Source organism: Protopterus annectens, chromosome 6.part0 (assembly GCF_019279795.1).
Source record: "Protopterus annectens isolate FY-2018-M chromosome 6.part0, PAN1.0, whole genome shotgun sequence".
NCBI classification, from domain to species: Eukaryota; Metazoa; Chordata; order Ceratodontiformes; family Protopteridae; genus Protopterus; species Protopterus annectens.
In genome coordinates, this window is record NC_056737.1 from 890,860,835 (window position 1) to 890,876,910 (window position 16,076).

Genomic DNA, 16,076 nt, shown 5'->3' on the forward strand with positions numbered 1-16,076 from the left:
TTTGTTATTGCTGAAACTAATACAAATCCTGGTATGCTATACAAATGCAAGCTTTTCTAACTGCACAAACTGTGTGAGTAACAAGTAAAACACTACTACTTCCTAGAATGCTTTACATTTCAACTATACCTAAAACTATCCAGAAAACTGTATCTCATAAATCTGAAGAAACATGGAGCAAGATTTCCAAATTTGCAAAAAAAAAAAACTCCCTCACAAACATATTACTAAAATAGCTCCATTCACGGAACAAAATTCATCTCCCAAATGCTGCGTTAGGCATCATGTTGCATGATGAATGGTGTCTGTGTTAAAAAGTTTTTGTACAATGCTTTAACTGAGAAAAGATATGCCTGGGTACATCAACTGGATTACCTGAGATAAAAGGTCTACTATCAATGCTAGTCAAATCTTGATAGTTGGATTGGAAATAAGGCTTATGATCTAGAAATAAAGGAATTAATATTTGTAGATGGACTAATGATGTGAACATTAGGACTAATGAGCTGCTTAGGTTTACCTTTATATCTTACTTACTCAGCAAGGTATTTAATTATTTAAAGTAATATTACAAACAGATATGGTCACCTGTATGGACTTACTAAATAGCACTTTATAAATTTATTTTAAATGCTTAGGTGAATGGTCTCTGCTCATATTTTCTAAGGTTTATTTATATATTACAGTGTAGCCATTAGGACATAGTGAGTCATTCTGCTTTGCAACATTGTGTTGAGTCTGTAAGAATAGATATGTTAATAGGGAATATATCAGGCCATAGACACACAAAGACCAAGCTGCTGCTTCTTTGATCTTTGATATTTTACTCATAAGTGCTAAACCCCTTATTATCACATGGCTCATATCCCACATTGCTTTAACCCTTAAAAAGTACACTACTTCATTATCACGTTTGTGGCATGTACCACATTAGTCAGTTTCACTGTTTCACAGGCACACTGGTTTCTCCAGCACAATAAATTACTGTGACAAATAGAAACAGGTATTTTATATAAACAGGCTTCATTCTGAGTGCAGATACATGCAATTATTATCATTTTCATTAATATTTAAGAAATATTAAGCTTTATTCTTCATTTTCAAACACTGCAGATTCCCTAGACAGTTGGCAACTCTGAAGCATTTTTTTGACTGTTTCTAATGGTTTACCATGTATTGTTGAATTTGGTCAATATTTTCACTTCCATTGCCTTTTTTTAAACCTGCTACAAATATTTGTGACATTGTCTGTGAAGTACATCCTTGCTGATTCTACTACAAACAATAGAACCCCCCTTGAATGTAAACTGCATGCCGACCAATGATTGGGCTTGTGTATTCCAGGGGCTTATCAGTTCTGTGAAGGAGTAGTGAGTAATACATTTCAGAATAGCTGAAAAGATGCACACATAGAGACACAAGATGAGTTGTTTTCACTTGAAGTCTTCACTGCACAGGGTAGACTCTGCCCAGGTTACATCACACCCATCCTTCTTTCCAAACACAAGGATTATGGGCTGCTTTATCATAAAACGTCTTTTGACTGCTTACTCTTATGATTAATGTAATGGTAGTGATCAGCATTCTGGAACCAGTAATGGGAATTAAATAGAAATATCTCAGCCTTCTGTCTATTATGAGTTGTGCTGGGAAAAGTCCCATTGCTTGCAGTGATATAATGTTCAAGTAAGGATAAATATTTGTCTGACATAAATAGTCACACTTTTTATGTATATCCCCAACTGTCTAGATCATTTACTTGATCACATGACTGTGGACTTTTTGTTATTTGTGTGAATTCCCATGACTTGGCAAAGGATTGAAATTCCTGGTATGAAAGTTACAAATCATTATTAGACAGCACTGGCTCTAGTATTCCATCTATGAAAATTCTGGACTTCAGGACTATTGGCACAGACTGCATTGTGGTATATCTTAACCAAAAAATCCAAATATTTGGAATAATAATCTATACACAAATAGTTGAGATTGTTGTACTAGAACAAATCAGTACCTAACTTTAAACACAACAGTAATAGAATTTCATGTGGAATGAGTGATTCTTTATGATTATGTTTCCTAAACTTCCTACCTATTCCACAATTATGAATCATTGTTCAGTTTGCAGAGACATATTTATTCAATACATTACATCATGTGCTCTGTCATTTCACTTTGTCATGTCTAGGTGCAACTTGTATAGTTTGATTGCCTAGCGACATTTGGATAACTTTTGAACATCACTTCTGGTACACTTGACAACTCACCTCAAAGGAAATATGGCAATGAACTCCATTTGCCAGTCAAGTCATGATAACATCTCAAAGTAACTGAATTTTTACTCATCCCTTGTGTAAGATTTCAACAATTCCAACGTTTCTGTGGTTAAAGGTAATTGTGACAATCCAGAGTATCTCTAGATTTCGCTAACTGGTCTTCTTTTCATTGTTTTATGTATGCTTTCCTGAGGGTATCTCTAAAATGCATAAGCTTCCTTGGGTTATATTGCACTTTCAGATCGTATTATGCAGTTGTAACATGTATGTGCTTTGTACAAAGTTGTCTTAAGATACTCTGAAATGAGTTGTGGTCAGATTCTACTAAATTACTTTCCTTGTAGACATAGCCTTAAAATGTTTGACATCCAGATGCTACTGCTATCATTCTTTTTTAGTTGGTGAACCAAGTATATACGGTACAGTCGAGGTATTTCATGCATAGGTGACAGGAATGCCCTCTTACAACAGAACTGTTCTTGTCACTTGTTAACTTGCATCAAATTGCAGGATTGTGGGCACCCAGGATTATGGGTAGAGTTATATAATAGCATTTCAGAGATGGTGCTGCAGTCACCTCTATAGTAATTAGAAATGTTCTTCTTGATATACTGACAGCACTATACTGCAGCTCTAGCGGCTATCTTAATAGATCCGTGATTGCTGACTGCGAAATACACTTTGACAGATTTTGTACAGTACTCATGAAATATAACAGAAATGGCAGAGATGATACACTATTGCATGGATCATGTCAGCATCAGAATGAAGGACATTCTTAGTCAATATATCTCTTGTGTATATTAAAGAAGTTACACATATTTACCATTTAATTTTTTGAATTTCAAGCCTGCATTCACAGTCTGTCCAGTAAGTCCTGTTCCTGCTTCATAGCACGCCAGACTAAGATGTCCTCAGTAGCACTGGCTCTACAATTTAACCCTTCAACATGTTTACTCAGCACTCTGACAAACATGTTGTTAACTTTAACGAACATATGTAATTTGTGTTATATTTAAGCAAAGCAATTTTACATTGTTGCAACTCTTTTATGATGTTATACAAACTACTTTTCACTGACAGTATTTTAAACATCTCTGTTATTTTCCCTCAGTACCTTTCATTCTTTTTGTCACTTTACCATTCTTTAATGAAATTCAGTGTTGCAAATTGTATAACAACACTATTACTGTACTCTTATTTATATACTTAACATAATTCAATAAGTTAATACCAATAATGTTCTACTTTCATGCAATATTTTAAGGTATTGTATTAATGTATTGTACTTAATCTAAACTGCACATTGTGCAATGAATGGAAATACTAGCACTTTATTCTTACTGCAAACCTCTAACAAAACAAAACAAAAGCCAGCAATAACAATGTTATCACTGATATAATACACACAGATTTTCAATAATCCAAAATACAACTATATTTTCAAAAACAAGACTGCTTATATATATATATATATATATATATATATATATATATATATATATATATAAAATAGTCATATTAATGGTTTACCTTCAACAATCTTTATACTTGCATAATGTTAATAAGTATATTTATATTCACATATTGTCAATAAATCTTTAATCTAAATATTGTTATACTATCACACTATACATTAAACTATGATGTGCGTGTGTGTGTGTGTGTGTGTGTGTGTGTGTGTGTGTGTGTGTGTGTGTGTGTGTATATATATATATATATATATATTTGTGTTTGTGTGTGTGTATGTTTGTGTCTGTCTTAAGGACATTATTTTGTGTGTGTGTGCGCACACGCGTGCAAGGGCGTGTGTGTCTGTGCAGAGGCATGATTGTGACTGTCCAGGTGCAAGAGAGTCAATAGTGAGTTTTTGCTTCCTGTGGCTCTTGAATCATTAGGTAGATCTGTAACACTAGTACAGCACAACAACAAAACACACCCCAGGATTTACTAAACTTCTGTGCAGGACTAGTTTGGTCCTGCACGGAAGCGCCCATTAAGGAGCAGGACGGCGGCGCACCATGCATAGTAATGAAGGTGCGCTTGCCGAGCTCCTAGTCTTACACGGAGCATGTACAAGTGCAGGGGGTGTGTCTGAGAGCAGAGCTCTCAGAATAAACATGCCCCTGGAATGTCGAACAGCAGAAGCTGTTAAGAAATGAGTGAGATCACTCACAGGTGTCCCCATATCCCCACCAACATACCCCCACATGTACAACAGCAACAGGACATATAAATTAAAAGATGAAACCCATCTATAGCTTTAAAACATCGATCAAAGCTAACCATAGGTGCGCTGGTGTGCCCATTGCTTAGCTATGGTTAATGTAGCTGAAATAGCAAAAGGAGGATAAAAAACAGGATATGTGCAAAGGAAGCAGTACAGCAATATTGTAGTGGGCAGAGCGTTCGTCTAACGAGCAGTCAATCACAATTCGAGTCCCACTGCAGTACATTCCATTTCCATGTCAAAGCACTGTTAAGATCAATATATTTAGTTGTATAACCTAATAAATATTTTTATTTTTTTATTTATTTTACATTTGTGACCAGGCTTGTCTAACTGGATACATGTCCATTTTCAGTAGAGGACCAGGGAGAATAGCTCCAAGACACATACACAAATACAATATAGTATGTTGCAACAGTCCAAGCGTATAACAGCTGTTGTTAATAAAAAATACAATACTCATAGTGAGCATAACACAAAACAGTAAAAGGTAATGTGCAAGAGATGTTACTATATGCATATATACATATTTTTAAATTGCAATAACATGGTCTTTGGTTCATTAAGGATAAGTCTATAAAGATGAAGAGTATTCAAATTAGTGTATAGAGAGAAAGTTAGTCAGGGTTAGTACAGGGGCATAACCAATGTGTACTGAGAAATAGTTTTATATTCTGTTTAAACAGTGTCAATGAAGACAAAGATATGAGTTCTGTGGGAAGAAGATTCCAGTGCTTTCCAGCAGTATTAGAGAACATAGAGTCTCTTGCTAAGTTGTTGGATCTGCTGGTGTTGATAAGGGGTTTGTTTGAGGAGCATACATTTTTAAGATTGTTGTATGGGGTAATGAGGTTAGAGAGAATTAGAGTGTTGGTGGGTTGATACAGGGTCTTATGGACTATGACAAGCTGGTGAAAGTGAAGCTGGTTTAGGAACTCTAGCCATCCTAGTTGCTTTAGATTAAGACAGTGATGAGTTCTAAAAGGAGAGCCAGTGGCAAATCTAGCAATATTATTATAGGAGATTGCCAGTTTGTTGAGGTTGTTTTTAGAAAGATTAGTGTATATGGGTGAAGCATAGAGCAGGGTAGAGATTAAGTGAGTTCTGGCTATGACAGTCCTGGCTACTGGTGTAAGAAAGGGATTGATTCTATAGAGGGACCCCAATTTCTTGTTGACTGTTTTTATTGTGCTGTTTATATGAGTGTCGAAGCTAAGGTTGTTATCTATTGTTATTCCTAAGAGTTTAGTGGTTGAGTCAGGAGATATGATAGTGCCATTATTAGATACGAGTGTGAAATTTATTGGTGTGTATTTTCGGGTCGGAATGAAAAATAAAAGTTTAGTTTTTTGGGGATTTAGAAGAAGGCAGCAGTTTAAAAACCATTGTTCTACTGTATTGAATGCTTTTTGGGTAAGGGACTGTAGTTCAGTTGGAGAAGTGGCTGAACAAATTATTGTGGAGTTGTCTGCATATTGAATACAGGTGGCATCAGGAATTGCTGAGTGAAGGTCATTAATAAAAATGGAAAATAGGAGTGGGCCTAATATGGAGCCCTGAGGAATGTGTGGGATTCTCAGGGTTATAGTTGGAAGTAAAAGTTCTTTTTATCTAACAGCATGGCTTTTTCAGTATTATTTCTAAGTTGTCTAAAGGTTTGGTCTGTAGGATTTTTAGTAGTACGCCATTTTGCCCAGGATTTCTAAGAAGGATTTTTGCCTAGTAGCTTTTGAGAGCCAAGGGGCAAGTTTAGCTTTATTTCTAACAGAGCAAGTTGGATTGTGGTGGTTGAGGATGGCTAAGAATGTGGAATTAAAGTATTCCACTTCTTCATTTAGTGGGAGGGATTTTAGAGGTGACCAATTACATTGCTTGAGTTCTGTTTGGAAAAGTTCAGGGTTAAAATTCTTTTTGGTGCGTATTATCTTGGAATTGTTTGGGTAAGTTAGGTTGGTTTTGTGTCTGATAATAAAAGTTAGTGAGTGGTCACTTAAATCATCTGGGAGGGATCTTACTTGGTATGTTTGATCAGGAGTATTGGTAAGAATCCAGTCTAATGTACTTTCTTTGTTATTGGGTTTATTAATTCTGGTTGGGGAGTTAATAGTTTGTGAGAAGCCATAGAGGTTAATATGGGTGGTAGGGTGTACAGTACTGCATGACTTCCAGTCGATATTAAAGTCTCCTAGGACTATGGTTTCATGTGGGAGATTAATAGAAAGCCAGTTAAGGATATTTTCAAGGGTTGTAATTTTGTTTCCTGGGGGAAGGTAGATGCAAATAATGTATATAGATTTACATGAGTTGATTTGAAATTTTGACATGAGGATTTCAGCATTAATGTCAGAAGGTGGTCTAAGGTTTGTAGTGCTAATCTGAAGTTCTGATTTATAGAGGATTTGCTGCCCTGCCTCCCTTTTTGGCTGTGCGGTCTAGTCTAAGGATATTGTAACCAGGTGGGGTGACTTCATTGTCTTTAGTTGTGGGTTTTAGCCGTGTTTCAGATAGACATAGGATGTCAGATAGGTGAACATCTAGGAGGGCGTGGAGGTGGGCAATTTTATTGTTAATGCTATGTATATTGAGATGTGCTATATAGAGTGAGTTAGGAGGTTTAGTAGCGGCATGGGTACTGCAGTTGTTAGGGATGCACTGTTCACTGGAAAGGTTATTGATTGGGCCAGGATTAGGACGAATGTCCCCGTCTAATAAGGAGTGGAGGTGTATTCTATTTATAGGGTTCATGAAGGTCACAATAATAGTTAAGTGATTTTTAAAATTTAGCTTGATATAATTAATGTGAGATAGTCCATGATATTTAGCTTGTAGGTAGTGGGGTTTGGATGTGATGTTTATGTAGTTTTGAGAGATAGCTAGTATTTGGTGTAAAAGCGTGTTTGGAGGGGAAGAGAAGGTGAGGTATAATGGTTGTTCATAGGAGGTTAGCAGATAGGAAATAGTTAGAGTAGGAAAGAGTGAGACCAAGAGTAATAGTTTTATTTGGTGTGGGATGGGAAATATAGCCATTATATTAGATTTATAGAGTGGAAAAAACATGGGAGGTAAGTATGTGTGAACAGGTAAGGAGATATTTCAACAGGAGTGGTGATGTAACAAGGAGGGATAGGAGGTAAGGTAATAACAGGTGAGGTGTTGAGACAAGGAGGGGTGCGAGTGTTAATGAGTCGAAGTGTTAGATTGGAGCAGATGTGATGGGGTGTGGCTTTAAAGGAATAAATGGGGTGTGGCTTTAGAGGAATAAATGTATAAATAACATATATGTTTGAACTGGAGTAGTAAGCATTGCAATGAAGGATAACCCCATACACTTGCCAAATCCACCACCTATGACTGTCGAAAATAGAGTGGTAGTAAAGATAAACAAGCACGACTAAGCAGGTGCAAGTCTGTTTGCATGACGGGAAGCAGTGCATACACAGAGTAAGCAATAGTGAGGCTAACCATGTGTAAGCGGATGTCACCAGAAGTTAGTAGTGCTTACAGTCGCGCAAACCTACTGATAACTGAGTAAAAGTGCTTCAACCACTCCGTATCCAACGGGCCTCATTCTGGCCAGCAACAAACTAAAATGTCCCTGCAGGGCTTGAACCCAGGAGACTGCACACCATAGGCAATGTGATTTACCCCAAGCCAACACAGGCATACCTAACCCTGATGATTCCACAAACATAGCATCCAGCAATACCATTCAACATTACAGGACATGTAGCTAAATCTGTAGATGTATGTGCATGTGTGTATATACATATATATATATATATATATATATATATATATATATATATATATATAAAACTAGATATATACCTCTCCCTCTCTGTATTACATATGTATGTGTATATATATATATATATATATATATATATATATATATATATATATATATATATATATATAAATATCCACGTCTAGATATATACATGTGCAGACATCCAAACATCTATATGTCATTGGATATGTATATATATATATATATATATATATATATATATATATATATATATATATATATATCTATATACAGCAATATATATGTATATATATATATAGATATATATATATAGATATATACATACATATGTGTGTGTGTGTGTGTGTGCGTGTGTGTGTGTGTACACAGATATATATCTATGATATGAGACAGCACATAAGAATGACATATATGACCACAGGCACCACCAATGGTGGTGAGAGGTCTCGATCAACATACGTGTTACACGTACCAATATCTCTCCCCTACAGCAAACCAGGTGAAACATGCAAACAAACACACAAACATAGTAAACAAATCACTGCTTCCCAAACCACAGACAGGATACTACCAGTGGGAGAAACACTGTGGCCCTGCTAAGTCTAATCTACAAACAAAGACAGGAATGTCCCTTGTGGGACAACCCAAAAATTCTAGGATTTCTGGATTTCCGCCATTACACAGATGCATCAAGGCAGGGCGCATAGGCACTTGGACTACAAGGTTGGGAAAACCTGATGATCCATGGTTCGAGACAACGTACATGATGGGTCCCGAGAAGTGGAGAGTGGGCAGTGTATAGTGGTGTGGTTAGACCTGACCTGCACCCAGAGAAAAGATGAGTGCTGTGGAGGAGGAACCGGGGGGGGGGGGGACTATGGGTATGAAATTATGGGTCGAGGTGTGCAGGTGTTGGATGGAGCAGTTCTAATCAGACCGCCTCGTGGATATAAGCAATAGTGCGAATTGTGCAGAGCAGTTGCCTAACAAGCAGTCATTCCCTGTACGAGTCCCACTGCAGCACAGTCTATTTTAGATGGCAAAGCACGTCATAACCAATTTTGCTGGTGCAAAACCCACTAAATAACACCAAATAACACATGGTTGCAGCTTCCTACTGTAGGCATGTAATCCATTCTAATTGGCATCACAACTTATTATTGTTGTCCTCACCCTCACTCAGGGGTGTGAGTGTCCAAATCTACCCCCAAATTCAGTGTATATGTACAGCTGTTGCTGTATGAGAAATGGCCAGTTGTGGACCTTCCCTTCAGCCTTCCTGCACATCCCTGGCTATGTCTCCTACTGTTTTCCCTCTTTGTGCCCCTTTAACACCACTTACCTATCAACCCCTTTTTCTTTCATTTTGAAAGTATAAAATTACAATTAGGTGACACCCTCTTCCCCAACTATATTGGCATAATCTGGAACTCACTACCCGCATCTATTACCTCAGCTGTCTCAAAGGACACATTTAAAAAACACTTGAAGGAACACCTCAAGCACACATGGATTTGCACATGCTCACCACTTGTCTAAATCCCCCCTTACACTCTATACCCCTACATCAACTACTGAAACTAACACCTCTTTTTCCTGCCTCGCATACATATCCCAACATCCTTTAAACCTTCCTTATTGCTCCCCTACCAATTATTCCCACAACCTCATATACAGTTACAGTGTCTTCCTCTCCACCTACCTACCTACCTACTCCTTCACTATTCACTTCTACTCTACCACACAAGTATGGAATAATTAAATCTTAACCTGAATACTTGAGTGTATCCTATTCACAGCTGTGAAAATGGAAGCTAACGTGACCTTAACCCGACCTGTGTCAACCGTCATACCTGACATGTAAACTTGAACTGAGCATGAATAATATCTACATGTTAACTTAAACTAAGCATGAATAATATGTTACTTTACTATGTTAAGTCTGTCATCCTCTATGAATGTGAACATCTCTGTATTACTTGTAATGATTACCAGAGTCTTACTGTGGAGCTTTTCTCCCCGGGCCTCTGCTGAAAATGGACAAGCATCCAATCAGAGTTTGCCAGTCAACAAATGTAAAATAAATAAATAAAGTAGTGCAGGGGTAAGTGGGAGTAAGCATGTTTAAACAGCAATAAGCGGGTTTAAGCCTATTTGCATGGCGGTAAGCAATGCCCACACTGGTTAAGCAATTCTGAAGCTAACACCCTGTAAGCAGATGTAACAGCAGGTTAGCAGTGCTGACCTCCGCACAAACTTGCTAACAACTGACAAAACGTGCCTTAACCAGTCTGTATCCAATGACCCATGTTCTGCCCAGCAACAAAATAAACGGCCCCTACTAGGCTCAAACACAGAACCCCACACACCATAGCCAAAGTGATTTACCACTAAGCCATGTCAGATATACATAACTCTGATGTATTCAACCAGCCCAGTCATTCAACAGTACAGAGAGTGTATTCCAACATGCAAATGTATTTGTGTGAGTAACTATAGTAATATCTAAACAGATACAACATATCAATAGATGTAGATACCTACATATATATATATATATATATATATATATATATATATATATATATATATCCATAGAAATATATACATACTTTTATATATATATATATATATATATATATATATATATATATATATATATATATAGATAGATAGATATATATGACAAATACAAATATGTCCACATGCACAGTTAATGAGGTTGGGAAGCACCAAAAAATATACATCATGTACGAATAGGCATACCCCCCCACAGCCAAGCACATCTGCCCTGCAATACACTAAAGTGTAACAGATCACATAAGCAGGACTTGACATGACATGTGTACAACATGCAAACAGTACTACAACCCACCTGTATGATGTCAGCAGGCCAGTATTATTAACATATCATGCAGTACAGTGTGGCTCCCATAGGAAATGTAAAATATGGAAGCTATCAACATCCCCAGGGTACATATACACAGGCACATATATGCAGATACAGGTATACAGATATATATAGCTATATATATATATATATATATATATATATATATATACATGTGACTGCACAGACACATGCAAAGATATGTACAGTAAGATACATATGTAGAAGGTGCACACAATATGGAACAGCCACTATGCCTACAGTTAACACCTTAACAACTGGACACTGTATGGGCCACCCATACAAATGAAAATTGTTGCCTGCAACATATGCCCACAGAGAGGTCATAGGATAAAACACCACACACAGGTTTGCAGAAATCGATAACCTTTATTTGTGTACTATTATAGTTGTAAATGCCATGTATTATAGCTGTTCAGACACTGACATCCATATAAACAGAATAATGCAGCTGTGAACCAGTTATACTAATACAGTAGTCTGGAAAGGTTCACAACTATTGCTGTCCAGGCTAAGCCCTAAAAATTGTACAATAGTAAAGACAGACTGGGCCACAAGATACCAAACTATCAACAGTAAGTAATGCAGGTGTATGGTCCAGCAGCCTCTATCTACACTCTGTACAAAATCACTAGGTGGTAAAGATGTCAGTTGACCAAATGGGATGTAACTGTTACATAACAAGGCATGACTGACACTATCACAAGCACACTAATAAACAGAACAATCTGTATGACAGAAGGCAGTAGGCCTGCATTAACCCAATTTATGCAAGTAGTGTAAATATAGGTGAAGTGTATGGTACTGTACATCCAGATACCTTAAGGCAGCGTACCCCTGATACCACCACATTTTGTAACAGCCTAGGGTATTTATGGTGCATTCCCCCCTAGACTCAATAATACAGGCCCATATACCCCTGTTACATACACTTGCTGGATTGCATAAGGGCACACATGTATTGTGTAGGTGAAGCCCACACATATATGGCCTCAGCTCCACCGTTATGTGTGGGGGATACAACAGCAGTGGACTGATGGCAGCAATGGCAATGTGATATACACACAGCCCACTACAGAACAACCCCTGACAGCATGTCATATGTGTAAAGCTTGGTATGTAGGTGAAGCACAGAGGCTGGAACACAGGCCCATATGTGGACAACTGTTGCCATACACTAAGCAAGTCACTGGTGTTACAGGATAGTATGCAACATGCCCTTAGTCAGGGAATTGAGGTTAGAAACATAAATGGATGTAGCCATGTACTGATAGCACTCAACACACACACTGCCAGTAAAATATCTGACACAGTACCTGTGTGGTGGACAGACAAAACATGATAGGCACACCTCTGGCCACCAAGAGCATAAGCTCACAGTTGAGAGCTATGCAGACAGACTGCATTCCAAGGTAAACTAGTATGTACACACACCCTGTAACAGCAGTACTATACAAAGCATAGCACAACTCTACCCATACTCTGTCTGCAGTTCTGGAACCTCATACAAATATGTAGCTGGCCTGAGTGTGCTGGTTCTCTTGTAAGAGGTATTGCTACCTGCTGTCTGTAACACTGATGCCCACACACAGGAAGGATGTCCATCACACAGGATTTATAGCAGGTGGTTGCCATGACAGTGGTAATTGGAAGTACTACACAGCATGCAGTTAGCAAGTGAAAGACACTGACTGAAGAGAGAGAGAGAGAAACGACACAGCTCTTCAAACAAAAATCTGACATCACAGGCATTTAGCCAGCTGTCATTCAACAAGACATCATTCCCACAACAGGTATGTGAGGTATACATACATGTAATAGACTATAGTACCTGGTCCATTATAATGGGCTAGATGATGTGAAATTATTTATATGTGCTATCAGGTGTTGTTGTGATGATGTTCAACTGAACAACTGCTATGGACAATAGTGTCTGTCCCTGTGTGTAGTGAGCCATAGCCGTTAACTGTGCATGTCAGAACTGACAGACAAGATGTAAGCCATCATAGTGTGTGTTGTGTAATGGGAAGTATGTATATTACGTGGCCAATAGCTAGTGGTGGATGTAATGCCATTATGATGGACATGTGGGAGCCACGGCCCAACACTGGCAGGATACTCATGAGAATCTGTAGTGTAGCATGCCTGAATGCCAATGCCATAGGTGTGTAATACGATTACCTGCAATCGGCCCCTACATATACCCCCCTAATGTCAGGCCATGTCTATATGTGGCACCTGTCTGTGTGGTAGCAAGGCAGAACAGTGCAGCTGTGCAAGAAGGTGTTGTGAGATTGTGGAGCTGATGTCTGAATGTACCTCACATATAGGTATGCATATGTGTACATATGTCACATATATAATATTTAAAAGATATATATGTATATCAGCATGTATGTCCAGAAATATACATATACCCATGTGTAAACATATATATGTGCACATATATATATATATATATATATATATATATGTATCTATATATATATATATATATATATATATATATATATATATAGTCACATATATCTACACACATATCGATAAATACAGATATGCAAATGTCAACATCTGTACAAACACACACACAAACAGATATGTATGGTAAGACATGTCCCCTATATCACTACCACAGTGATGTGTGCTATGTGTGAGGCAGCAGTATACATAGCAATACAGGCAGATATCTACAGCTGGCAGTGTGTGCACCATGGACAGGTATGTCACATGTTAGTGCCATCCTAGCACCACAAGGCCCCCACCTGTTCAGTATGCAATGGGAATATGGGGAAGTATTGCAGATACACACATGGAGGTAGTCAGGATTGTAAGATATAGAGGACAGTCTACAGGGGTGGTATGTGACACGTGGTGGGTATACACCGTGGATGATGTGTGTGGTCTGTGATGTGGATGCCCCATGGTCCCTGATATGGCCACAATGGGAACAAGACTCCCACCAGCTCTCACTCACAACAGCAGTCCATGTTCTGAAGGTTCCAGATCTGGTGGCTGAGCAGGAGGAGCATGCTGGCCATGTGAATGTGTACTGGGTGCCTCAGATGGATGTAGCACATCCCTCATGTGTCTTTGGAGCCTGGTATGGAACAGACCCAGACCTAAGCTCAGGGTACAGAGACATGGTGTGTGGATGAGGGGGGTGGCCCAACATCCTCTCTGGGTGGTTCCATCTGATGGCATGGCTGTAACAGTACACGAGGAGGTCCCAGGTTAGCACAAACATGTGATGGGTCCAGGTATCCTGGTCAGATGGGTGTCCAACAGCATGCATAGAACCCCCCCCCCCCCATAACACAGACTGTCAGATGTGCAGCAATCTCAGAGCAGCCATACCACTGGCATATAAGTAACCATAGTGGCCCTGACAGTGGCATGCAAGTGAATAGTTTGTAACAGGCCCGCAATGTTAGTGTCCACACAGGAGACATGGCTACAATCACATAGCAGAAGGTGTGGTACACTACACAATCTGTCCAAACAGCAGTTAAGCTGTAGCCATACCTAATGAGTTGTGTGTATAGTCTGTTGAAGCTGATATGGGGGGTGACAGAGATGTGTATTATGAACTGTGGTAACCTTGCCATATGAGTCACTCAGGCCTGTTCCCATCCTCATGTTTTTCAGGCACGATGGCACACAGCCACTTCCCAGCATATTCCACAGAGGAGAATGACATGATAATAAACCACCTGGTACTGCACTACCAGGTCCTGTTTGGCAGGACAGCATTGGAACAGCAGGAGCGGACCACAGAGTCATTGATGTCATCCTGCATAACCGCAGTTATGAGCAGGTCTGGCATCATTGCAGTGACCTGCTTCACAATGCCCATCAGCATGCTGCCGCAGTCTGGGGGGATTAACTTGCCACAGTGGGGGCCGTGCCACCCATCCCCCCTGACATGTGTGGAGGAGCTCCTGGCCAGCCTCGTGGCACCTGCCCATCCTGAGCAACATCAACCACTGGAACCCTTTGTGGAGGTGGGTGTCACCCACACAACAGCTGAGGAGCATGCAGGTAAGGACACAGGGCACATCAGTAGACCACTGTTGTGTAAATATCCACAATGGTACATGTAGATCATGCATATCTGATATGTTATACAAATAATGTATTGCTGCATTGTAGTGATAATCAGATGTGGTAGTATTGTATGTATTTAAAGTAGATGTATGGTAGTACTCCACCCAGCCTGTAGCAGTGCCGCAGGTGTGGGCACTGACATTGCATCTCTCACCCACTTATGTAGGCCCCTCTGGGGTAACAGCAAGGCAGCAGCCTGAAGCTGGTGAGAATGTCTTATGTAGATGCATGCCAACACAGCAGACTTGTAATGGTGATGCAATATTCCATGCACACATCTAACACACCTACCCTGAATGCATGCTGTACATGTGAATGTATTGTTGCTATGAAATGCATGATCTCACAGTGGCGGACATGATGGGGTATTGAAAGGGTATGTCACACACCTGCATGACAACTAACATCCTGTCATTGCGGAATGTGTCCACAGGGGGTAACATACTGTTGGTAGATATGGCATACAGTAGCGACATGTTCTGGACAACACCCATATACAGTGCAACACCAGTGTACATACTTGTAGGGCAATGCCAACTGCTGCTGAGATACACTATGGCATACAGCATTACACTCTTCCACATTATCAGCTGGGTCTAAGCTGCAACATGTGGTTTGCAGTGTATGGGACACTGCAAGCTGACACATCATGCATCTGCATAAATGCTGGGGGGGGGGGGTCTCAGCATGAAACACCAGTGCACTGCAGTAGGGATCCTATGGATGATAGGAATGGCTCTGTCTTCATATAGCCAAGTCCAGGACCTGTGACAGCCATAACCC